This window comes from Bos taurus, chromosome 15 (assembly GCF_002263795.3).
Source record: "Bos taurus isolate L1 Dominette 01449 registration number 42190680 breed Hereford chromosome 15, ARS-UCD2.0, whole genome shotgun sequence".
Classification (NCBI taxonomy): Eukaryota; Metazoa; Chordata; class Mammalia; order Artiodactyla; family Bovidae; genus Bos; species Bos taurus.
The window spans coordinates 7,230,556-7,255,583 of NC_037342.1; the positions used below are offsets into that span (position 1 = coordinate 7,230,556).

General features: G+C 37.2%; 1 pseudogene; it reads left to right on the forward strand.

The window, feature by feature from the left end:
* Positions 1-9,383: 9,383 nt before the first annotated feature.
* On the forward strand, positions 9,384-10,226 carry LOC787373 (latexin-like; annotated as a pseudogene).
* The last annotated feature ends 14,802 nt before the right edge of the window (positions 10,227-25,028 follow it).

Sequence of the window (25,028 nt, forward strand, 5' to 3'; positions counted from 1 at the left end):
AGTAAGATTAGATCTCAATTACAGGAGAAAAACTATTAAAAATTCCAACATATGGAGGCTGAACAACACGCTGCTGAATAACCAACAAATCACAGAAAAAATCAAAAAAGAAATCAAAATTTGCATAGAAATGAATGAAAATGAAAACACAACAACCCAAAAGCTGTGGGACACTTTAAAAGCAGTTCTAAGGGGAAAATTCATAGCAAAACAGGCATATCTCAAGAAACAAGAAAAACGTCAAATAAATAACCTAACTCTACACCTAAAGCAACTAGAAAAGGAAGAAATGAAGAACCCCAGGGTTAGTAGAAGGAAAGAAATCTTAAAAATTAGGGCAGAAATAAATGCAAAAGAAACAAAAGAGACCATAGCAAAAAACAACAAAGCCAAAAGCTGGTTCTTTGAAAGGATAAATAAAATTGACAAACCATTAGCCAGACTCATCAAGAAACAAAGGGAGAAAAATCAAATCAATAAAATTAGAAATGAAAATGGAGAGATCACAACAGACAACACACAAATACAAAGGATCATAAGAGACTACTATCAACAATTATATGCCAATAAAATGGACAACAAGGAAGAATGGACAAATTTTAGAAAAGTACAACTTTCCAAAACTGGACAAGGAAGAAATAGAAAATCTTAACAGACCTATCACAAGGACGGAAATTGAAACTGTAATCAGAAATCTTCCAGCAAACAAAAGCCCAGGTCCAGCCTTCACAGCTGAATTCTACTAAAAATTTAGACAAGAGCTAACACCTATCCTGCTCAAACTCTTCCAGAAAATTGCAGAGGAAGGTAAACTTCCAAACTCATTCTATGAGGCCACCATCACCCTAATACCAAAACCTGACAAAGATGCCACAAAAAAAGAAAACTACAGGCCAATATCACTGATGAACATAGATGCAAAAATCCTTAACAAAATTCTAGCAATCAGAATCCAACACATTAAAAAGATCATACACCATGACCAAGTGGGCTTTATCCCAGGGATGCAAGGATTCTTCAATATCCGCAAATCAATCAATGTTATACACCACATTAACAAATTGAAAAATAAAAACCATATGATTATCTCAATAGATGCAGAGAAAGCCTTTGACAGAATTCAACACCCATTTATGATAAAAACTCTCCAGAAAGCAGGAACAGAAGGAACATACCTCAACATAATAAAAGCTATATATGACAAACCCACCGCAAACATTATCCTCAATGGTGAAAAATGGAAAGCATTTCCTCTAAAGTCAGGGACAAGACAAGGGTGCCCACTTTCACCATTACTATTCAACATAGTTTTGGAAGTTTTGGACACAGCAATCAGAGCAGAAAAAGAAATAAAAGGAATCCAAATTGGAAAAGAAGAAGTAAAACTCTCACTATTTGCAGATGACATGATCCTCTACATAGAAAACCCTAAAGACTCCACCAGAAAATTACTAGAACTAATCAATGATTATAGTGAAGTTGCAGGATATAAAATCAACACACAGAAATCCCTTGCATTCCTATACACTAATAATGAGAAAACAGAAAGAGAAATTAAGGAAACAATTCCATTCACCATTGCAACAAAAAGAATAAAATACTTAGGAATATGTCTACCTAAAGAAACTAAAGACTTATATGTAGAAAACTATAAAACACTGGTGAAAGAAATCAAAGAGGACACTAATAGATGGAGAAATATACCATGTTCATGGATTGGAAGAATCAATATAGTGAAAATGAGTATACTACCCAAAGCAATTTATAAATTCAATGCAATCCCTATCAAGCTACCAACGGTATTCTTCACAGAGCTAGAACAAATAATTTCATAATTTGTATGGAAATACAAAAAACCTCGAATAGCCAAAGCGATCTTGAGAAAGAAGAATGGAACTGGAGGAATCAACCTACCTGACTTCAGGCTCTACTACAAAGCCACAGTCATCAAGACAGTATGGTACTGGCACAAAGACAGAAATATTGATCAATGGAACAAAATAGAAAGCCCAGAGATAAATCCACCCACATATGGACACCTTATCTTTGACAAACGAGGCAAGAATATACAATGGATTAAAGACAATCTCTTTAACAAGTGGTGCTGGGAAAACTGGTCAACCACTTGTAAAAGAATGAAACTAGAACACTTTCTTTTTTTTTTTTAATTTTATTTTTAAACTTTACATAATTGTATTAGTTTTGCCAAATATCAAAATGAATCTGCCACAGGTATACATGTGTTCCTCATCCTGAACCCTCCCCCTTCCTCCCTCCCCATACCATCCCTCTGGGTCATCCCAGTGCACTAGCCCCAAGCATCCAGTATCGTGCATCGAACCTGGACTGGCATCTCGTTTCATACATGATATTATACATGTTTCAAACCCATTCTCCCAAATCTTCCCACCCTATCCCTCTCCCACAGAGTCCATAAGACTGTTCTATACATAGAGTCTCGTACACAGGGTTATTGTTACCATCTTTCTAAATTCCATATATATGCGTTAGTATACTGTATTGGTGTTTTTCCTTCTGGCTTACTTCACTCTGTATAATAGGCTCCAGTTTCATCCACCTCATTAGAATTGATTCAAATGTATTCTTTTTAATGGCTGAGTAATACTCCATTGTGTATATGTACCACAGCTTTCTTATCCATCCATCTGCTGATGGGCATCTAGGTTGCTTCCATGTCCTGGCTATTACAAACTGTGCTGCGATGAACATTGGGGTACACGTGTCTCTTTCCCTTCTGGTTTCCTCAGTGTGTATGCCCAGCAGTGGGATTGCTGGATCATAAGGCAGTTCTATTTCCAGTTTTTTAACGAATCTCCACACTGTTCTCCATAGTGGCTGTACTAGTTTGCATTCCCACCAACAGTGTAAGAGAGTTCCCTTTTCTCCACACCCTCTCCAGCATTTATTGCTTGTAGACTTATGGATCGCAGCCTTTCTGACTGGCGTGAAATGGTACCTCATAGTGGTTTTGATTTGCATTTCTCTGATAATGAGTGATGTTGAGCATCTTTTCATGTGTTTGTTAGCCATCTGTATGTCTTCTTTGGAGAAATGTCTATTTAGATCTTTGGCCCATTTTTTGATTGGGTCATTTATTTTTCTGGAGTTGAGCTGTAGGAGTTGCTTGTATATTTTTGAGATTAGTTGTTTGTCAGTTGCTTCATTTGCTATTATTTTCTCCCATTCTGAAGGCTATCTTTTCACCTTGCTTATAATTTCCTTTGTTGTGCAGAACCTTTTAAGTTTAATTAGGTCCCATTTGTTTACTTTTGCTTTTATTTCTAATATTCTGGGAGGTGGGTCATAGAGGACCCTTCTGTGATGTATGTCAGAGAGTGTTTTGCCTATGTTCTCTTCTATGAGTTTCATAGTTTCTGGTCTTATGTTTAGATCTTTAATCCATTTTGAGTTTATTTTTGTGTATGGTGTTAGAAAGTGTTCTAGTTTCATTCTTTTACAAGTGGTTGACCAGTTTTCCCAGCACCACTTGTTAAAGAGATTGTCTTTAATCCATTGTATATTCTTGCCTCCTTTGTCAAAGACAAGGTGTCCATATGTGGGTGGATTTATCTCTGGGCTTTCTATTTTGTTCCATTGATCAATATTTCGGTCTTTGTGCCAGTACCATACTGTCTTGATGACTGTGGCTTTGTAGTAGAGCCTGAAGTCAGGTAGGTTGATTCCTCCAGTTCCATTCTTCTTTCTCAAGATCGCTTTGGCTATTCGAGGTTTTTTGTATTTCCATACAAATTATGAAATTATTTGTTCTAGCTCTGTGAAGAATACCGTTGGTAGCTTGATAGGGATTGCATTGAATTTATAAATTGCTTTGGGTAGTATACTCATTTTCACTATATTGATTCTTCCAATCCATGAACATGGTATATTTCTCCATCTATTAGTGTCCTCTTTGATTTCTTTCACCAGTGTTTTATAGTTTTCTATATATAGGCCTTTATTTTCTTTAGGTAGACATATTCCTAAGTATTTTATTCTTTTTGTTGCAATGGTGAATGGAATTGTTTCCTTAATTTCTCTTTCAGTTTTCTCATTATTAGTGTATAGGAATGCAAGGGATTTCTGTGTGTTGATTTTATATCCTGCAACTTTACTATAGTCATTGATTAGTTCTAGTACTTTTCTGGTGGAGTCTTTAGGGTTTTCTATGTAGAGGATCATGTCATCTGCAAATAGTGAGAGTTTTACTTCTTCTTTTCCAATTTGGATTCCTTTTATTTCTTTTTCTGCTCTGATTGCTGTGTCCAAAACTTCCAAAACTATGTTGAATAGTAATGGTGAAAGTGGGCACCCTTGTCTTGTCCCTGACTTTAGAGGAAATGCTTTCCATTTTTCACCATTGAGGATAATGTTTGCGGTGGGTTTGTCATATATAGCTTTTATTATGTTGAGGTATGTTCCTTCTGTTCCTGCTTTCTGGAGAGTTTTTATCATAAATGGGTGTTGAATTCTGTCAAAGGCTTTCTCTGCATCTATTGAGATAATCATATGGTTTTTATTTTTCAATTTGTTAATGTGGTGTATAACATTGATTGATTTGCGGATATTGAAGAATCCTTGCATCCCTGGGATAAAGCCCACTTGGTCATGGTGTATGATCTTTTTAATGTGTTGTTGGATTCTGATTGCTAGAATTTTGTTAAGGATTTTTGCATCTATGTTCATCAGTGATATTGGCCTGTAGTTTTCTTTTTTTGTGGCATCTTTGTCAGGTTTTGGTATTAGGGTGATGGTGGCCTCATAGAATGAGTTTGGAAGTTTACCTTCCTCTGCAATTTTCTGGAAGAATTTGAGTAAGATAGGTGTTAGCTCTTCTCTAAATCTTTGGTAGAATTCAGCTGTGAAGGCTGGACCTGGGCTTTTGTTTGCTGGAAGATTTCTGATTACAGTTTCAATTTCCGTGCTTGTGATGGGTCTGTTAAGATTTTCTATTTCTTCCTGGTCCAGTTTTGGAAAGTTGTGCTTTTCTAAGAATTTGTCAATTTCTTCCACGTTGTCCATTTTATTGCCATATAATTGTTGACAGTAGTCTCTTATGATCCTTTGTATTTGTGTGTTGTCTGTTGTGATCTCTCCATTTTCATTTCTAATTTTATTGATTTGATTTTTCTCCCTTGTTTCTTGATGAGTCTGGCTAATGGTTTGTCAATTTTATTTATCCTTTCAAAGATCCAGCTTTTGGCTTTGTTGTTTTTTGCTATGGTCTCTTTTGTTTCTTTCGCATTTATTTCTGCCCTAATTTTTAAGATTTCTTTCCTTCTACTAACCCTGGGGTTCTTCATTTCTTCCTTTTCTAGTTGCTTTAGGTGTAGAGTTAGGTTATTTATTTGACTTTTTTCTTGTTTCTTGAGGTGTGCCTGTATTGCTATGAACTTTCCCCTTAGGACTGCTTTTAAAGTGTCCCACAGCTTTTGGGTTGTTGTGTTTTCATTTTCATTCATTTCTATGCAAATTTTGATTTTTGATTTTTTCTGTGATTTGTTGGTTATTCAGCAGCGTGTTGTTCAGCCTCCATATGTTGGAATTTTTAATAGTTTTTCTCCTGTAATTGAGATCTAATTTTACTGCATTGTGGTCAGAGAAGATTTTTGGAATGATTTCTATTTTTTTGAATTTACCAAGGCTAGATTTATGGCCCAGGATATGATCTATCCTGGAGAAGGTTCCATGTGCGCTTGAGAAAAAGGTGAAATTCATTGTTTTGGGATGAAATGTCCTATAGATATCAATTAGGTCTAACTGGTCTATTGTATCATTTAAAGTTTGTGTTTCCTTGTTAATTATCTGTTTAGTTGATCTATCCATAGGTGTGAGTGGGATATTAAAGTCTCCCACTATTATTGTGTTATTGTTAATTTCTCCTTTCATACTTGTTAGCATTTGTCTTATACTGCGGTGCTCCTCTGTTGGGTGCATGTATATTTATAATTGTTATATCTTCTTCTTGGATTGATCCTTTGATCATTATGTAGTGACCATCTTTGTCTCTTTTCACAGCCTTTGTTTTAAAGTCTATTTTATCTGATATGAGTATTGCTACTCCTGCTTTCTTTTGGTCCCTATTTGCATGGAAAATCTTTTTCCAGCCCTTCACTTTCAGTCTGTATGTGTCCCCTGTTTTGAGGTGGGTCTCCTGTAGACAACATATGTAGGGGTCTTGTTTTTGTATCCATTCAGCCAGTCTTTGTCTTTTGGTTGGGGCATTCAACCCATTTACGTTTAAGGTAATTACTGATAAGTATGATCCCATTGCCATTTACTTTATTGTTTTGGGTTTGAGTTTATACACCATTTTTGTGTTTCCTGTCTAGAGAATATCCTTTAGTATTTGTTGGAGAGCTGGTTTGGTGGTGCAGAATTCTCTCAGCTTTTGCTTGTCTGAAAAGCTTTTGATTTCTCCTTCATACTTGAATGAAATCCTTGCTAGGTACAATAATCTGGGCTGTAGGTTATTTTCTTTCATCACTTTAAGTATGTCTTGCCATTCCCTCCTGGCTTGAAGAGTTTCTATTGAAAGATCAGTTGTTATCCTTATGGGAATTCCCTTGTGTGTTATTTGTTGTTTTTCCCTTGCTGCTTTTAATATTTGTTCTTTGTGTTTGATCTTTGTTAATTTGATTAATATGTGTCTTGGGATGTTTTGCCTTGGGTTTATCCTGTTTGGGACTCTCTGGGTTTCTTGGACTTGGGTGATTATTTCCTTCCCTATTTTAGGGAAGTTTTCAACTATTATCTCCTCAAGTATTTTCTCATGGTCTTTCTTTTTGTCTTCGTCGTCTGGAACCCCTATGATTCGAATGTTGTAGCGTTTAATATTGTCCTGGAGGTCTCTGAGATTGTCCTCATTTCTTTCAATTCGTTTTTCTTTTATCATCTCTGATTCATTTACTTCTACCATTCTATCTTCTAATTCACTAATCCTATCTTCTGCCTCTGTTATTCTACTATTTGTTGCCTCCAGAGTGTTTTTAATTTCAATTATTGCATTATTCATTATATATTGACTCTCTTTTATTTCTTCTAGGTCCTTGTTAAACCTTTCTTGCATCTTCTCAATCCTTGTCTCCAGGCTATTTATCTGTGATTCCATTTTGATCTCAAGATTTTGGATCAATTTCACTATCATTATTTGGAAGTCTTTATCAGGTAGATTCCCTATCTCTTCCTCTTTTGTTTGGTTTGGTGGGCATTTATCCTGTTCCTTTATCTGCTGGGTATTCCTCTGTCTCTTCATCTTGTTTAAATTGCTGAGTTTGGGGTGTCCTTTCTGTATTCTGGCAGTTTGTGGAGTTCTCTTTATTGTGGCTTTTCCTTGCTGGGTGTGGGTTTGTACAGGTGGCTTGTCAAGGTTTCTTGGTTAGGGAAGCTTGTGTCGGTGTTCTGGTGGGTGGAGCTGTATTTCTTCTCTCTCCTTTCGAAGACTTGAGTTGCTTTTCTGGGTGCCTGATGTCCTCTGCCGGCATTCAGAAGTTGTTTTGTGAAATTTACTCGACGTTTAAATGCTCTTTTGATGAATTTGTGGCAGAGAAAGTGTTCTCCCCGTCCTACTCCTCCGCCATCTTGGCTCCTCCTAGAACCCTTTCTAACACCATACACAAAAATAAACTCAAAATGGATTAAAGATCTCAACGTAAGACCAGAAACTATAAAACTCCTAGAGGAGAACATAGGCAAAACACTCTCTGACATACATCACAGAAGGATCCTCTATGACCCACCTCCCAGAATATTAGAAATAAAAGCAAAAATAAACAAATGGGACCTAATTAAACTTAAAAGCTTCTGCACATCAAAGGAAACTATTAGCAAGGTGAAAAGGCAGCCTTCAGAATGGGAGAAAATAATAGCAAATGAAGCAACTGACAAACAACTAATCTCAAAAATATACAAGCAACTCCTACAGCTCAACTCCAGAAAAATAAATGACCCAATCAAAAAATGGGCCAAAGAACTAAATAGACATTTCTCCAAAGAAGACATACAGATGGCTAACAAACACATGAAAAGATGCTCAACATCACTCATTATCAGAGAAATGCAAATCAAGACCACTATGAGGTACCATTTCACGCCAGTCAGAAAGGCTGCGATCCATAAGTCTACAAGCAATAAATGCTGGAGAGGGTGTGGAGAAAAGGGAACTCTCTTACACTGTTGGTGGGAATGCAAACTAGTACAGCCACTATGGAGAACAGTGTGGAGATTCGTTAAAAAACTGGAAATAGAACTGCCTTATGATCCAGCAATCCCACTGCTGGGCATACACACTGAGGAAACCAGAAGGGAAAGAGACACATGTACCCCAATGTTCATCGCAGCACTGTTTATAATAGCCAAGACATGGAAGCAACCTAGATGCCATCAGCAGATGAATGGATAAGAAAGCTGTGGTACATATACACAATGGAGTATTACTCAGCCATTAAAAAGAATACATTTGAATCAGTTCTAATGAAGTGGATGAAACTGGAGGCTATTATACAGAGTGAAGTAAGCCAGAAAGAAAAACACCAATACAGTATACTAACACATATATATGGAATTTAGAAAGATGGTAACAATAACCCTGTATACGAGACAGCAAAAGAGACACTGATGTATTGAACAGTCTTTTGGACTCTGTGGTAGAGGGAGAGGGTGAGATGATTTGGGAGAATGGCATTGAAACATGTATAATATCATATATGAAATGAGTCACCAGTCCAGGTTCGATGCACGATACTGGATGCTTGGGGCTGGTGCACTGGGAGGACCCAGAGGGAGGGTGGGGCTGGGGGGAGGAGGGAGGAGGGTTCAGGATGGGGAACACATGTATACCTGTGGCGGATTCATTTTGATATTTGGCAAAACTAATACAATATTGTAAAGTTTAAAAATAAAATTAAAAATAATTAATAAAATAAAAAAGAAGGAAATCTTGTCAGTTGTAACAACATGGATGAAACTGGAGGGCATTGTGTTAAATAAAATGAGCAGACAGAAAGAAAAACACTGTATTGTTTCACTTATAGAAGAAGAAGTGAAATCGCACAGTCATATGACTCTTTGCAACCCCATGGACTCTAGCCCACCAGGTTCCTCTGTCCATGGAATTTTCCAAGCAAGAATACTGGAGTGGGTTGCCATTTCCTTCTCCAAGGCATCTTCCTGACCCAAAAATTGAGCCCACATCTTCTGCATTGCAGGCAGACGTTTTACCATCTGAGCCACCAGGAAAGCTCACTTACATGTGGAATTTATTTTAAAAAAATGTCAAACTCATAGGGACTTTTCCTCCCAGGGGACCCAGCAGCAGGCAGAATGGAGACAGGGACTCACAGCAGCCCAGCCAACACTCAGTAAGAATGAAAGTCCCTCTGACCCACTACCTGGTTTTCAGGGCGGCCTCAGAGATACAGAGCAGGGCACCCCTCACAAGGTGTTTCTGATGCAAACAGTCAATCAAGCCAGCCTGGAGGATATGTCAGGAAGAGGATAAAAGCATTGCCTTAAATTTTCTGTGGAAGAAATTATCCAAAAAGAAGTTACAGTGAACTGCATAGCTGAAGTACTGTACCCTCCAATGGGACAAGATACTGCACCAGAAGTCAACTTCACATTTGAAGGAGAAATTGGAGAAAACCCAGATGAGGAAGGAAAGACATTTTATCAAAGACTGAAGTCAGTGAAGGAAACAATAGAAGCACAAAATATTCCAGATAGTTTTGGAAATGTACATCCAGAAAAGAAGCCAGTTCGACAGTTAGCCTGGGTTTCCAGTGGTTATATAATATGGCAAAATTCTACTGAAGGTACATGGTACAAAATGGCAGAAATTCAGACTGTCTAGCAAGTGCAAAGAAATGATGACTTTATTGAGTTAGACTACACCATTCTCCTCCAAGAAATTGCATCTCAGGAGATTATTCATTGGCAAACTCAAGTTCTCTGGCATCCACAGTATGGTAAAACATAATAAGAACCATCTGACCAAGGAAGCACAATTGGAATAAATGAAGACCGTAAGATTGGATGAAGTGTAAGCATGCTTACTAATGATGACTTGCATTCCAGTCTTCATTGATATCTAGCTTAAGGGGTTAGACAAACCCCAAAAGTTCCACTTTGTGTAAATGGCCTGATTACAGAACTATACTGCTTCCATAATAAAGAGCATCACAATGTAAAAGTGTCTCATCTACAGTAATAGTGCCATGTATATGTGTGTGTTAAGTTGCTTCAGTCGTGTCTGACTCTTTGCAACTGTGTGCACTATAGCCCACCAGGCTCCTCTGTCCATGGGATTCTCCAGGCAAAATACTGGAGTTGGTAAGGGTGTGGTTGAAATAGGGAGAGGCTGGACAAAGATTAGATAAATAAATTTGAAGATTCTAACATATAGTATAGTGACCAAAGTTCATAATAGTGTATTGAAATTTGCTAAGAGGGTAAATCTTTAGCATTTTTACCAAAAAGTTATCTATCTATCTATCTATCTATCTATATATGCCTTCAGTGTGAGAGACCCAGCTTCGATCCCTGGGTCGGGAAGACCTCCTAGAGAAAAGAATGGCAACCCACTCCAGTGTTCTTCCCTAGAGAATCCCATGAACAGAGGAGCCTGGTGGGCTACAGTCCATGGAGGCACAAGGCGTTGGACACAACTAAGTGACTAACACTTTCATTTTCTTTCACATGAGTTCATAGATATGTTATTTATCTTGATTCTATGACTCCTTCACAATGCATATGTCTATCAAATCATTATGCTGGACATTTTCAATATATTACTATTTTGTCTGTTATACCTCAATAAAAACACAAAAGTGAAGTAAAATTTAAAAAATGCATATGCTGGGATCTTGAAAATACTTATCACTAGATGTTTAACAACATAATTTTTAATGTATCCATGAAGTATGCAGTCACTAAAACTAATGATGATGTATATTTAGATAAAGAAGAAACTGTGTGTGTGTTTAAATGTGCATACAAGTTTATACCACAAAATGTTTATAATCACAACCTCTAGGTAGTGAGGTTAGGAATCATCTTTAAAAATTCTGCTCTTCATATGTTTCCTGACCTTTTTATTGCAGTGTGTATGATTTTTTTCTTATAAAAAGAAAAGAATAGCAATACAAATTACATCATAAAATAATTAAAAAGGAATACAGACAGGCTGTCTCTGAGCATTTCTCTTTTGCAGATAAAGGCTGATGACCTTCGCCATCACAGGGAGGAGCTGATTTTCTTACTAACACTATTTTTAGACAACTAGAGTAAGCACTACCTAATACTAGATTTATTAGTGCTTCATCTGAATAAGATGGAGCCATGTGCAGCTTAGAGTTGCAAGGAAAGGAAACCTCAGACAAGCTAATGGGAGAAGAAAGAAACAGGCCTCAAGATGTCTGCTTGCCACTGAGCTAAAAATCCTTTCCCAGATTACTTTTTTGCCAGCTGTGCTAGGTGACCCAGTGCTTTGCCCATGAGAACTTCCATGTTCAATGGATTGTAGTGGAAAAACAATTCACCCGTGAAGGAACATTTGTATTTGTATATTTCTAAAGAGGGAGCTTAAGCAAGTTCAAGAGCAAAATGAATCCTTATATTGTGCTGAACTCTTTTTTATGTACATGCACATATCATAATTACGCTCAGTTGACTAACTAGTTATTTATTATGAAGACATAACCCTCCTTGCTGATTCTGGTACATTTATCCTATTTTTCCACTTCATTATACTTCTGGATAATTAATACTCTGCAGATAACTGCAGTCAGTATGTACTCAAATATAATACACATTGTACTGAAATGACAATTTAGAATTTTTTTTCCCAATAAACACAGTGATTCATTTCCATGTGTGTTACAATGTACTTACTTCTTGAAGTTGGATCCAAAGCCCTTAGAGTAAGAATGTACCTTGTTCCAGTAGTGGCAGAGATGTTTATCTCAGGAATTTGAGAATAACAAAAAGCAGGAAAGAAACTGTAAAGGATATAACCCTTAAAGGGGGAAAACTTCACTGGGCGGGATGCATTTTAATAAGGCTTTTTCTCTGAGGGAAATCTCTTGTTTGAGAGGCACATAAAAACTGGAAATGAGCAGAAGGCTGTTTTGTTACTGACTTGAAATATCAGAGGATAGAGCTGAGGGCTGCCAGAATGGCTGGAAATTGAGTGAGGAAATCCTAGCAAGAAAGAAACCACACAAGGAAGAGCCCCTAAATCTCTACATAAATTCCTCTCAAATCCCCCAACATAGGGGAGATGCTCAGACATCCTACAAAAAGCAACACTGGAAAGGTTGAAAGAAATTTCAATTGCTGCCTCCATAAGGGAGACAAGAGTTTAGAGTTTTGAGTCAGCTGTATCGGAAGTGTTAGGTAGGTAGAATAGGGAAAAGGAGTCCAAAATGGCGGTGGCTAAAAGACAAGGAAGGTCAAAGGAAGGTCCGAGGACCAGAGTGAAGACTTCAGCAGAACAAACAGCACTCCTGGCTAAGTCCAATTTGCATAGGGCAGGCCCAGGTGGAGGAAAAAACATATAAAAGGAGGAGCCAAAGCGCTTTCTCTCGGACTCTCTCTCCCGCGTGCGTGCGCTCTTTTCTCTTTCTCTCTCTCTCTCTCTCTCACTCTCCTGCTATCTTCTAAATAAAATGGAGCTGTAACACTGATTTGCCCAAGAGCTGTAACACAGTTTGTCCAAGACCCAAGAGCTGTGATGCGCCGAGGGCTTTAATGTCCGTTGCTCCAAATCTTTGTTGTGCCAAAACAAAGAACCGAGGAACATACACTGGTGTGACAGAAGGCTTGGTTAACTCAAGCTGTTCATGGAAACCCCCCAAATTTCAAGACACTGGACTAAAGACTATGTGCCAGATCTAAAGGGTTCACCCTAGGTCTGAACATAAATCATGAGACTCACTCCTGATATCACAGAAACAAGCCTTCACAAGTCTAATGTAAATGGCCAGTAATATAATAGCCTGTTAGATCAAAAACAAACACCATCCAGAGAATGATAGGAGGATTCAGAGCCTCTGTACTCTTCCACCCACAATGTCTAGTACATACTAAAAATTAGTAGATATGCAAAGAACCAGGAAAATGTGACACAGAGTCAAGAGAAAAATGAGCCAAAAGAACAAACCCTGATGACACCGATGTTGAAGCTAGCAGACGAGAATATTAAAGCAGGTATTATAACTATATGCAAACTGGAATTTATCTATTTATTGTTTCTCAGTCCCAATTCAACCTTTCTTTGCCCTGCTTTGTGATATTGGAATTAGAGTCTACAAACACTTCTCTTTTGCCAGCTGGCACAATGAAAAAGTTTACTAATAGAAGGTACTAAATGAGTTATTCCAAGGGATAGAGGCTCCTCTCCCTGGTTATGATGTGCTTTTAACTTTTTAAAAATGCTGGTTGTTGCAGCATGAGGCAGCCAGTAGAATGTGTGACACCAGACGGTGGCTTTCCAATGAGTTTTAGCAGCACCTCAGCAGGCAGATTCCCACTTGTTTCTCCACTGGACTGCCATCCCAGCAGGGGATTTCCTGCTTTCCGTCCCTTGCCCAAAGTACACCATGAACTTTCCTACCATCCAGTGGTCCAAAGATACACTCAATCTAATGTTGTACGACTCTCAGTCTTGAAGATGAAAGTGGCTTATTCCATGTCTATTTATACCACATTCCGTGTCTATTTATACCTTATTCCATGTCTATTTATACCTGAATCAGTGGCACTGGCTGCTCCCTGTGTAGGTTATTTATATATTTTTTGGAGTTCTCTTTATCTGTCAGTAGTTAATTCCCTGGAAGTAGTTAATAATTCTTTTAATTATAATTTTCCTATTCATATTATTGGTGTATTTTCTATCTTATGGGTCCCTGAACTGCAAAACATATTCAAAGTGCACACAAAGTTGTCTAAAAATAAGTTCAAAATGAATAGGTTACACAAGTAGAGTTTCTGGAGCTAAAAACTAAACTGAATAAAATATAAAATAGCTATAGAAAAAATAATCAATATGTAAAATATACGTCATGGGAAATAGATGGGGAAACAGTGGAAACAGTGTCAGACTTTATTTTTCTGGGCTCCAAAATCACTACAGATGGTGACTGCAGCCATGAAATTAAAAGACGCTTACTCCTTGGAAGGAAAGTTATGACCAACCTAGATAGCATATTCAAAAGCAGAGACATTACTTTGCCAACAAAGGTTCGTCTAGTCAAGGCTATGGTTTTTCCTGTGGCCATGTATGGATGTGAGAGTTGGACTGTGAAGAAGGCTGAGCGCCGAAGAATTGATGCTTTTGAACTGTGGTGCTGGAGAAGACTCTTGAGAGTCCCTTGGACTGCAAGGAGATCCAACCAGTCCATTCTGAAGGAGATCAGCCCTGGGATTTCTTTGGAGGGAATGATGCTGAAGCTGAAACTCCAGTACTTTGGCCACTTGATGTGAAGAGTTGACTCATTGGAAAAGACTCTGATGCTGGGAGGGATTGGGGGCAGGAGGAGAAGGGGACGACAGAGGATGAGATGTCTGGATGGCATCACTGACTCGATGGACGTGAGTCTGAGTGAACTCTGGGAGTTGGTGATGGACAGGGAGGCCTGGCGTGCTGGGATTCATGGGGTCGCAAAGAGTCGGACACGACTGAGCGACTGATCTGATCTGATCTGAACACAAAGGAGAAACACAAAGTGAATGGAATTATGTTTAAAGGTTCTTACAGTTCTATAAAAAACAAAATTTTAATTCTAAGTAGACTGTGACAAATTAAAGAAGCAGAGTGTAATAGCTACAGCTGTAATTTAAATAGAAGTATACCCAAATACAAAGAATTAAAAATGCAATAATATAACTATTAAATTAATCTTAAATAAAGAATGAAAAAGGAGAAAGCAGAGAGAGATATAGAAAACAAATTGTAAAAAGGTAGACCTAAACACCACCATGTGATTGCATTAAATGTCAGTGGACTAAGTGTCCCAGTTAAAAGGCAGAGGCTATCTAATTGCAGATTGCTTATCTTAAAAAAAAAAAAAAAAGTGATATCTGGTTTGCAGCAACTGTAAAGATAGAGCATGTAAACTGTAAATGGGTGGGGAAAATATACCATTCATAAATTAATATACAAAAGCTGGTACAACCATCTAAGCATCAACAACACAGACTTCAAGAAAAAGAATATGAACAAACTGCAAGTTTTTAACTGTAAAAAATTCAACAGGCTGACATCATATGTGTAAATACATAGACACACAATAAAAAGAAGAGCTTCAAAACACGTGAAGCCAAATTGGCAGAACTAAAACAAGGAAGAGACAAATGTAAAATTAGAGTGGAGTATTTTCCCATTCTCCTCTAATTAATAGGAGGACTGGATAATAAAACAGTAAGAATGTGGAATGTATTTAACAACATGATCATCCATCTTGACCAACTGACATTTTTACACTAATTGAAAGTGAGCAATTGAACAACATATCTTTTCAAGTACACATAAAATGTACATCAGAATAGAACAAATGCTGGGCCATAAAAATGTTTTCAATTAGCTAAAAAGGATTGAATCTTAGAGAGGATGTTCTTTGACAAAAGAAAATTAAATTAGAAACCAACAAAAATTAAATATATAGAAAAGCCCAACTGTGGGTAAATTAGCAACATATTTTAATGTATCCTACGAATCAAAGAAAAAGACACTAGGAGAAATTAAAAATATTCCAACTTAAAGATAATAAAAATAATATATAAAACTTGTTGTTTTTGTTTAGTTGCCAAGTCCTGTATGACTCCAAGACCCCATGGACTGCAGCACGCCAGGCCTCTCTGTCCCACACCATCTCCCAGAGTTAAATCAAGTTCATGTCCACTGCACTGGTGATGCCATCCAACCATCTCATCCTCTGTCATCCCCTTCTCCTTCTGTCTTCAATCTTTCCCAGCATCTGGGTCTTTTCCAATAAGACAGTTGTTCTCATCAAGTGGCTAAAGTATTGGAGCTTCCGCTTCAGCATCAGTCCTTGCAATGAGTATTCAGGGTTTATTTCCTTTAAGAATGACTAGTTTCATCCCCTTGCAGTCCAAGGACTCTCAAGATTCTTCTCTAGCACCACAGTTCAAAAGCATGAGTTCTTCTGGGCTCTGCCTTCTTTACGGTCCGGCTATCACAATGGTATGTGACTACTGGAAAGGCCATAGACTTGACTATACAGACATTTGTCGGCAAAGCGATGTCTTTGCTTTTTAATATGCTGTCTAGATTTGTCATAACTTTTCTAATTTTATGGCTGCAGTCACCACCCACAGTTATTTTAGAGCCCAGGAACAGGAAATCTGTCACTGCTTCTACTTTTTCCCCTTCTGTTTGTCATGAAGTGATGGGACCAGATGCCATGATCTTAGTTTTTAAATTTTTTTTATAAACCAGCCTTTTCACTCTCCTCCTTCAGCCTCATAAAGAGGTCCTTTGTTCCTCTTCACTTTCTGCCTTTAGATTGGTATCATCTGTGTATCTGAGATTGTTGATATTCCTCCCCATAAACTTGATTCCAGCTTGTAACTCATCCAGCCCAGCATTTCTCATGATATGCTGTGCATATAAGTTAAATAAAAAGTGATAATAAATGGCCTTGTCAAACTCCTTTTTCAATCCTGAACCAGTCAGCTATTCCATAAAGGATCCTAACTATTGCTTCTTCACCAGTATGCAGGTTTCTCAGGAGACAGGTAAGATGGTCTGGTATTCCTGTCTCTTAAAGAGTTTTCCACAGTTTGTTGTGATCCACACTGCTTACTCCTTGGAAAGAAAATTATGCAGTTATAATTGCATTGACTGAATTCTATAACTTTAAATGCTTATATCATTAATTTCAAACTCACTTCGTTAACCTTCCAAATTAAAAAGCTTTGAAAGATGTGCAAATTAAAACCAATAAGTACAAAATTAGCACATACATAAATTAACAAAACGTAATGTCCATTCTTTAAAAAGACTAATATATATTTTAAAAACCTAGTCTAAGTACATCAAGAAAGAAAGAAAAGTGAGAAAAAAACAACTATCTCCTCTTTAATTCCTGATATTAATAATTTAACAACCTATGTCAAAGGCCTAAAAATATAAAGGAAGGAGTAGCATAAACCACTATGAATCTGACAATAAATTCAATTTTATTGAATTAGAAAAATTTCTTGAAAAAAACATTTCAAAATAGACACGATGACATAGAAAATATGTTACATTGTAGAAATATAAATTATGGTACTTAATAAATTAGAAGAAGAGAGTAATGAGTAAGAAGGAGGAATTGAGCAGGATACCAGAGCCATTGACTCAAGCAGTTGTGCAGATTACACTGATATTTATTGTGAAGGAAGAGACTAAAGGATAAATAGATTTTTTTAAGAATGGGAGTGTATATGATATGAGTTCAGTTTTCAACTTATTAAGTGTGAGATTTCCCAAAGAATATATAAATAAGCAATTGTGCATATAGGTATGGAAGGTAGAGGGTTGAGTGAGAGTTGTAAATATGAATAAAAAGTTAAGCCACAGAAACAATGACATTACCTAAAGAGGTGGGGGAGAAAAGAAGATGGCTTAGGCTGAAAACATATAAACAACATTTAGAGGTAACAGAAGTGGAGTCTATAAAAAAAGATAAATAAAAAATAATCGGCAGATATGAAGAAAAACTAGAGCATAGAATCATAAAAGCCAGGAGAGGATAATGTTGAATTTTTTAAAATGTCTTTTCTGAATCTATTAACAAGACCATCTAAGTAATTCTCTTTTGTATCATTTCATTGAGTAATGTTAAGCCAACTTTGTATTCTTAGGGGATAACCATACTCAGTCACAATGGCTCATTTTTTAAATATTAATGTTTTATTAAGGATTTTTTATCCTTATTCATTGCTCATGGTAGCTATTGTTCTATGCTTTATTTCTGTTGTAATGTATCTGGCAAGTTGTGTTATCAAGCTTGCACTGGCCCCATAAAACCAGTTGAACAGTATGGCCTCACCCTATTGTCTCAAATACTTTGTACAATGTTAGTACTGTTTCTTCCTTACATGTTTGATGCAATGGAAACATACAGTCCTATAGTTTTTCTTTGTTGGGAATTTTGATTTAAAAACATCCAGTGTCAGATGTTAGGTTATCTCATAGTTTCTATTGGCAGAAATATTGTGATTTAACTGGATGTCTCTGGCTCAAGTTCATTCATGAAGTCACAGTTAGGCTTAGGCTGTTGACCAGGATTACAATCATTACAGGACTTGACTGGAGCTGAAGAATTCTCCTCTAAATCCCTGACATGGTTGTTGTAGGCTTCAGTTCCTCGGTGGTTGTTGGCCAGTTCCTTGCCACATGAAACTCTTCTTAGTTTGCTTGAGTGTCCTCACAAGTGGTAGCTAGCTTCCACTTTCAGAGTGAGCAATCAAAGAGAGAGCAAGAGTGCAGAACAGAGTTCCCAAGAAGAGAGTCAGAGGCTTTTTGTTACTGAATCCCAGACCTGATATTCCATCACTTCTGTTATAGTCTACTCATCAGAAACAAGTCACAAGGCCCTGTCCACACTCAAGTGCAGGGCATCACACACAAGTGTGACTACCAGAAAGTAGGGGTCACTGGAGGCCACTTTACAGGCTGCCCACGATACTCATCATTTCACTCAGAAATTGGCCTTAATCTCTAGGTAGGAAGTAGTCCTGAGTTCTGGATGGTGACGTGAATAATGGACACAAATTTGTGTTGTCATTAAAGGTGTCAGTAATGCTGATTAGGCTTCCCTGGTGGCTCAGATGGTAAAAGAGTCTGCCTACAATGCAGGAGACCCGGGTTCGATTCCTGGGTCGGGAAGATCCCTGGAGCGGGAAATGGCAACCCACTCCAGTATTCTTGCCTGGAAAACCCCATGGATGGAAGAGGCTGATAGGCTACAGTCCATGGGTCCCAAAGAGTCGGACATGACTGAGCAACTTCACTTCACTTCACTTCAGTGCTGATTAAGTACCACTTCTGAAATAAACCCTATAATACACACCACTCTAGAGTCATTACAGTTCAATGTAACTATAAACTTAGAAACACATTTAAATCATAGACATAATCAAATTTGAGCCAAAAACTGACTTGTACACACAGATTACTTTTAAAAATCGCCTGACTGTATGTTCAGAAATAGGAAATGTAAAAATACTTCTTGGAAAATGAACAAATTAAAAAAGAATATTTTGAATACATATATAATTCATGTACCTTATCCTAATATTAAATACTATAGAAAGTGTCCATTCTATTTTTTTCAAAGAAAACAACCTTCTAAGCTAGTGTCAGCTTAATACAGCTTAATAGGTACTTAATAGGTACTACCCACCTTTGTTAGTTGTTCTTACCTTTATGATTAGTCTGATAATCTTCCATATACCAAAGCAGAATTCTCTACAAGCCTTCTTCTGCACAGCAGTCGAAGTAATCTTTTCAAATCATGGATCAGAGGAGATCAACTTTCTAATTAAAGCCTTTTGAAGGTATCTCAGGGCACTTAGACTAAAACTGGAGCTCTTTACCATAATCAACAAGGCCTAACATGATCTGCCACTGCTTGCCATCCAATCTCATCTAAAACCATCTTCATCTTTTACTATGTTCCTGCAATCATGGTCATCTTTCTTTTCTCAAACACACTGAACTGCTACCCACCTTGGAATCCTTTGTTCTTTTTGCCTGGAACACTCCTATTCAAGAGAGTGATATGGATGATACTTTCTTGTTATCCAGGATGCCACTCAAATGTCATCTCATTAAAAAGGCCCTTCCCTGATCAGCCAGGGCTATATAGTACAGCTCAAGAGGTCACTATTTACACTGTGGTCTATGCAATGGTGCTGGAGTTGGGCAGTGTACAGCCTCATTCAGTTTTGTACATCCATCGTGAATCACTCTATAAAATTGCTCCCTACCATTCTTGAGCATAGAACCTTATTGTTATCTGAAATAATGTTATTTATTCATTTACTTTATAGAACGTGTACTTGCATTTTGCCACATTTATCCCAAGAAGACAGGATCCTTTCTTATTATTCATTGCTATATTCACAAAATTTTGAGCAAAACCTGGAACATGGTTTGGCACTTCATATATACTTGTGTAATGAACAAATATATGGACAAATATAAAACAAACATGGGTGGTAGGAGTGTCTCCATGCAGATCATAAGTTATAGGTCTTGTCCCAGAGGTCTTGTTTGTGTGTTCCTAAAAGGGCTCAGTGGCTTACACTGATTTTTTGTAACAGATGCTAAGTGCTTAATAAATGCTCCTTGGATAAAATTATTTTGAAGGCTCATTAAATAAGATGATAACATATTTGTGCAAGGATAGATAAATAGAAACATAGATACAAGAATGCAGATAATTAATTTCAAAAAGATTTTAATATAATTAAAAGCACAGTGAATTTTGTTTTGTCAATTAATGGTGTTGGGGAACTGGTAAATTCATATGGAAAAAAGTAACTTTTTACCGTATAAAACTTATACCTTATATAAAAATTTATTTATTTTAGAGACCTAAATGTGAAAACTAAAATTGTAAAACTTCTTGAAGAAAGCAAGAAAATAGCTTTAAGACTTGGGGTATATAAAGATTTCTTAAACAGAAAACCAAAACACTAGCTATAAGAGAAAAAGTTATAATTAGACACTATAAAAATGAAAAATCTGTTCATCAAAAGACATCATTAAGAAAGTGGAAAGGCAAGTCATATGCTAGTGGAAGATATTTATAATTCATAAATTGACAAGGTCTTATACCAAGATTATATAAAGAAAAAGAAAGGCAACCCTAGTTTTTTAAACACAAGCAAAATAAAATATCAAAAAGCTGATAAATATATAAAAAGGTGGTCAGCATAATTCATCACCAGCAAAATGCAAATTAAAACCACAAGCTAGCAGCACACAGTCCTTTAGTCCTCCCAAAGGACTGAAGTTTAAATGGCTGACAATACCAAGTGTATTTCCAAGAATTTGGATCAGAGAGGTTTTTTATTTTTTTTTTAAACCACAGCCCAAATTGAAAACAGTCTTAATGGCAAATGGATAATGGTGTGGATACATTATAAACATGATGTGGCACATCATGGAAGAATGTTAAAACATTTGGTTGAATCAAAGAAGTGAAAAGAGTATGGAGCATATGATTTCTTTTATATGAAGGTTTTTGTTGTTGATAAGTCACTCAGTCATGTCTGACTTTCTGACCCCATGGACTGCAGCATGCCAGGCCTCCCTGTCCTTCACTATCTCCAGGAGTTTGCTCAAACTCATGGACATTGAGTCTATGATGCCATCCAAATATCTCATCCTCTGTCACCCTTCTCCTCTTGCCTTTAATCTTTCCCAGCATCCGAATCTTTTCCAATGAGTGAGTTCTTTGAATCAAGTGGCAAAAATATTGGAGCTTCAGGTTCAGCATCAGTCCTTCCATGAATATTCAAGACCGATTTCCTTTAGTATTTACTGGTTTGATCTCCTGGCAGTCCAAGGGATTCTCAAGAGTCTTCTCCAACACCACAGTTCAAAAGCAGCAATTCTTCAGTACTCATCTTTCTTTATAGTCCAACTCTCACATCCATATATGACTACTGGAAAAACCATAGCTTTGACTAGATGGACCTTTATCAGCAAAGTAATGTCTCTGCTTTTTAACACGCTGTCTAGGTTTGTCATATCTTTCCTTCTGAGGAGCAAGCGTCTTTTAATTTCATGGCTGCAGTCATCATCTGCTGTGATATTGAAGCCCAAGAAAATAAAATCTCTCACTGTTTCCATTGTTTCCCCATCCACTTGCCATGAAGTGATGGGACCGGATGCCATGATTTTAGTTTTTTGAATGTTGAGTTTTAAGCCAGCTTTTTCACTCTCCTCTTTCACTTTCATCAAGAAACTCTAGTTCCTCTTTGCTTTCTGCCATTAGGGTGGTGTTAACCATATGTCTGAGGTTATTGATATTTCTCCCAGAAATCTTGACTCCAGCTTGAGCTTCATCCAGCCTGGTATTTCTCATGATGTACTCTGCATATAAGTTAAGTAAGCAGGGTGATAATAAGCAACCTTGACATACTCTTTTCCCAATTTGGAACCAACCTGTTGTTCCATGTCCAGTTCTAACTGTTGATTCTTGACCTGCATACAGGTTTCTCAGAAGGCAGGTAAGGTGGTCTGGTATTCCTATCTAAGAATTCCTATTTAAGAATTTTCTACAGTTTGTTGTGATCCACATAGTCAAAGGCTTTAGCGTAGTCAGTGAAGAAGTAGATGTTTGTCTGGAAGTTCCTTGCTTTTTGTATGATGCAGTGGATGTTGGCAATTTGATCTCTTGTTCCTTTGATTTTTCTAAGTCCAGCTTGTACATCTGCAAGTTTTCAATTCACACATTGCTGAAGGCTAGCTTGATGGATTTTGAACATTAACTCGTTGGCATGTGAAATGAGCACAATTGTGTGATAGTTTGAACCTTCTTTGACATTTCCCTTCTTTAGGTTTGAAGTGAAAATGGACCTTTTCCAGTCTGTGGCCACTGTTGCATTCCCAATTTGCTGGCATATTGAGTGTAACACTTTGACAGCATCATCCTTTAGGATTCGAAATAGCTCAACTGGAATTCCATCACCTCCACTAGTTTTGTTCATAGTGATGCTTCCCAAGGCCCACTTGACTTTGCTATGGCTGTATGTGATGTCTGGCTATAAGTGAGTGACCACACCATCGTTGTTATCCAGGTCATTAAGACCTTTTTTGTACAGTATTTCTGGGTATTCTTGCCACCTCTTCTTAATCTCTTCTGCTTCTGTTAGGTCCATATCTTTGAGAATAGACAAAATTTATGTTAGGATTGATTGGGAAGGTACATAGGGAATGAGGAAAATGTTCTATATATATTTTTTAAACGGGAGTGGTTATATGAATGTCTACATAGGAAAATTTCATTGACCTATGCAATTAACAATTGTACATTTCATTACATGTAAATTATAATTAATTAATAGACTAAAACAAGAAGAGAGATATGTTTTGAGTTTGAGAAAAAGGAAATTGTTTACTACGTAAAAATAAGTGTTCAACAAAGGCTGAAATACAATTTTTTCTTTAGAACCACATGCATCTCAGTTGATTTCCAGCACTTATTAATGCTGCATATTGCTTTAAAGTAATGAAAAATGGCAAAAAATATTTATACTCAGAATTTTGAGCTAAATTTTTAAACTCTTTTTAACTGAAGGAGGAAGGAAGTCATGATTTCTACACGATAAACAACAGAAATTTCCCTAATGTCAGACTGTTGCAAATAGACTGCATCAAACTGTGGCCCACAGTTATGAACCTATAATAACAGCAAGATGACCTTCCTTTCTGGTTCCATGAGATAAACAGCTTAACATCCTAAATAAGTTTCACAAATGTTATCTCAGTAGCAAAAAAAGGAAACTATTTATAAACTATGCTATGCACGTTTCATACTCTTCCTTTTATGGTTTCCAAATTCTGTCATTTTCCTTCTCCCTATATCTCTCATACTGAACCCCTCATCATCATAATTCAAGACCTTGAACATGCCTCATGGAGAGTGAAGATGGTATAATAAGGAAGCATGATGACATTTTCCCCAATTATCATTTGATTCTACTTTCAGTAATGGCATCCACAGATTGCAGGGCCTTTGCCTGGCCCAACTAAGTACGTATTATGACCCACTTTATTCCCCATCTTCATCACATGGGTCTTCTTTGAAGCCTCATAACATTGTTGTCACAATTGTTTTCTCTATTGTTTTTCTCATAATCCCCTCTATAAGTCAAGATAATGATTTCCTATTGCATTTTTCACTGGTGCTTTTTCTCTCAGCCTTTCTGCCTTTGTCTAGTATTTTGCACTTAATATGTACCGCCTGTCTTAAGATATGGCATAAATATAGGGTTGCCTAATGTTCTGGAAGGTCTTTCCTGGTGGCTCAGTGATAAAGAATCTGTCTGCAATGCAGGAGACGTGTGTTTAATCCCTGATCCAGAAGATTCCCTGGAGAAGGAAATGGCAACCCATTCCAGTATTCTCCCTGGAGAATTCTATGGACAGAGGAGCCTGGTAGGCTACAGTCCATAGGGAAACAAGAATCAGACATGACTTAGCAACTAAACCACCACCACCAATGTTTTGGATATTCCTGCTTGCTTTTCCAAGTCTGCTCTTCACCTTTGCCACTAGGCTCTGTGACTTAGGAAGCTGACTGCTTTAATTGTCACTCATAATCCTTCACTCTCTAGACTCTGGTTGGATTTTGTGGATGACTTTCAACAGCCAGATATTAGTAATTGGGAATAGAGAGAGAAGTGGGTATTTATTTGGGGGGGATTATAGTGACTGCATTCCTTCAGCTAAGGCCATAGTTACCATCACATGACATCTCACCCACACTATAAATTTTGCTGTTTTCTTAAAAGCTACCTCTACCTATCCTTACCCCTTCAACTGAAGAAAGGTAGAATCTTCCTGTGATTTCTAGTCCTGGCATTCATCACCACTACTTGTGAGTTCCAGACTTGCCCACAGCCTCTTAAACCATTTCTTCATAAAAGACTCTTTGCTCTCTTCTCTGGGTGTGCTATTTCCCAAGAACCTGATTGATTACATCTGTTTAGTGTAAAACAAACAACAAAAAAATGAGACTTGAATATGTGACCATCTCAGAAAACATGAGTTGGTTTCCTAAGTTTTAAAATATTATTTTTTATCTCTGTTTCATATTTTAAAGGATGTGTATAGAGTGCAACAGCAGCCCAGAAGCCTCATGGAATTCTGTGTAACCTTTTTAAAAATACGATTTACCTAGCCTGTAGCTTTGGACTGCAAATTTCCCAAATTGCTTTGGAGATTTGAATCGTAGAGCCTTGAAATCAGAACCAGAAGGGGCTTC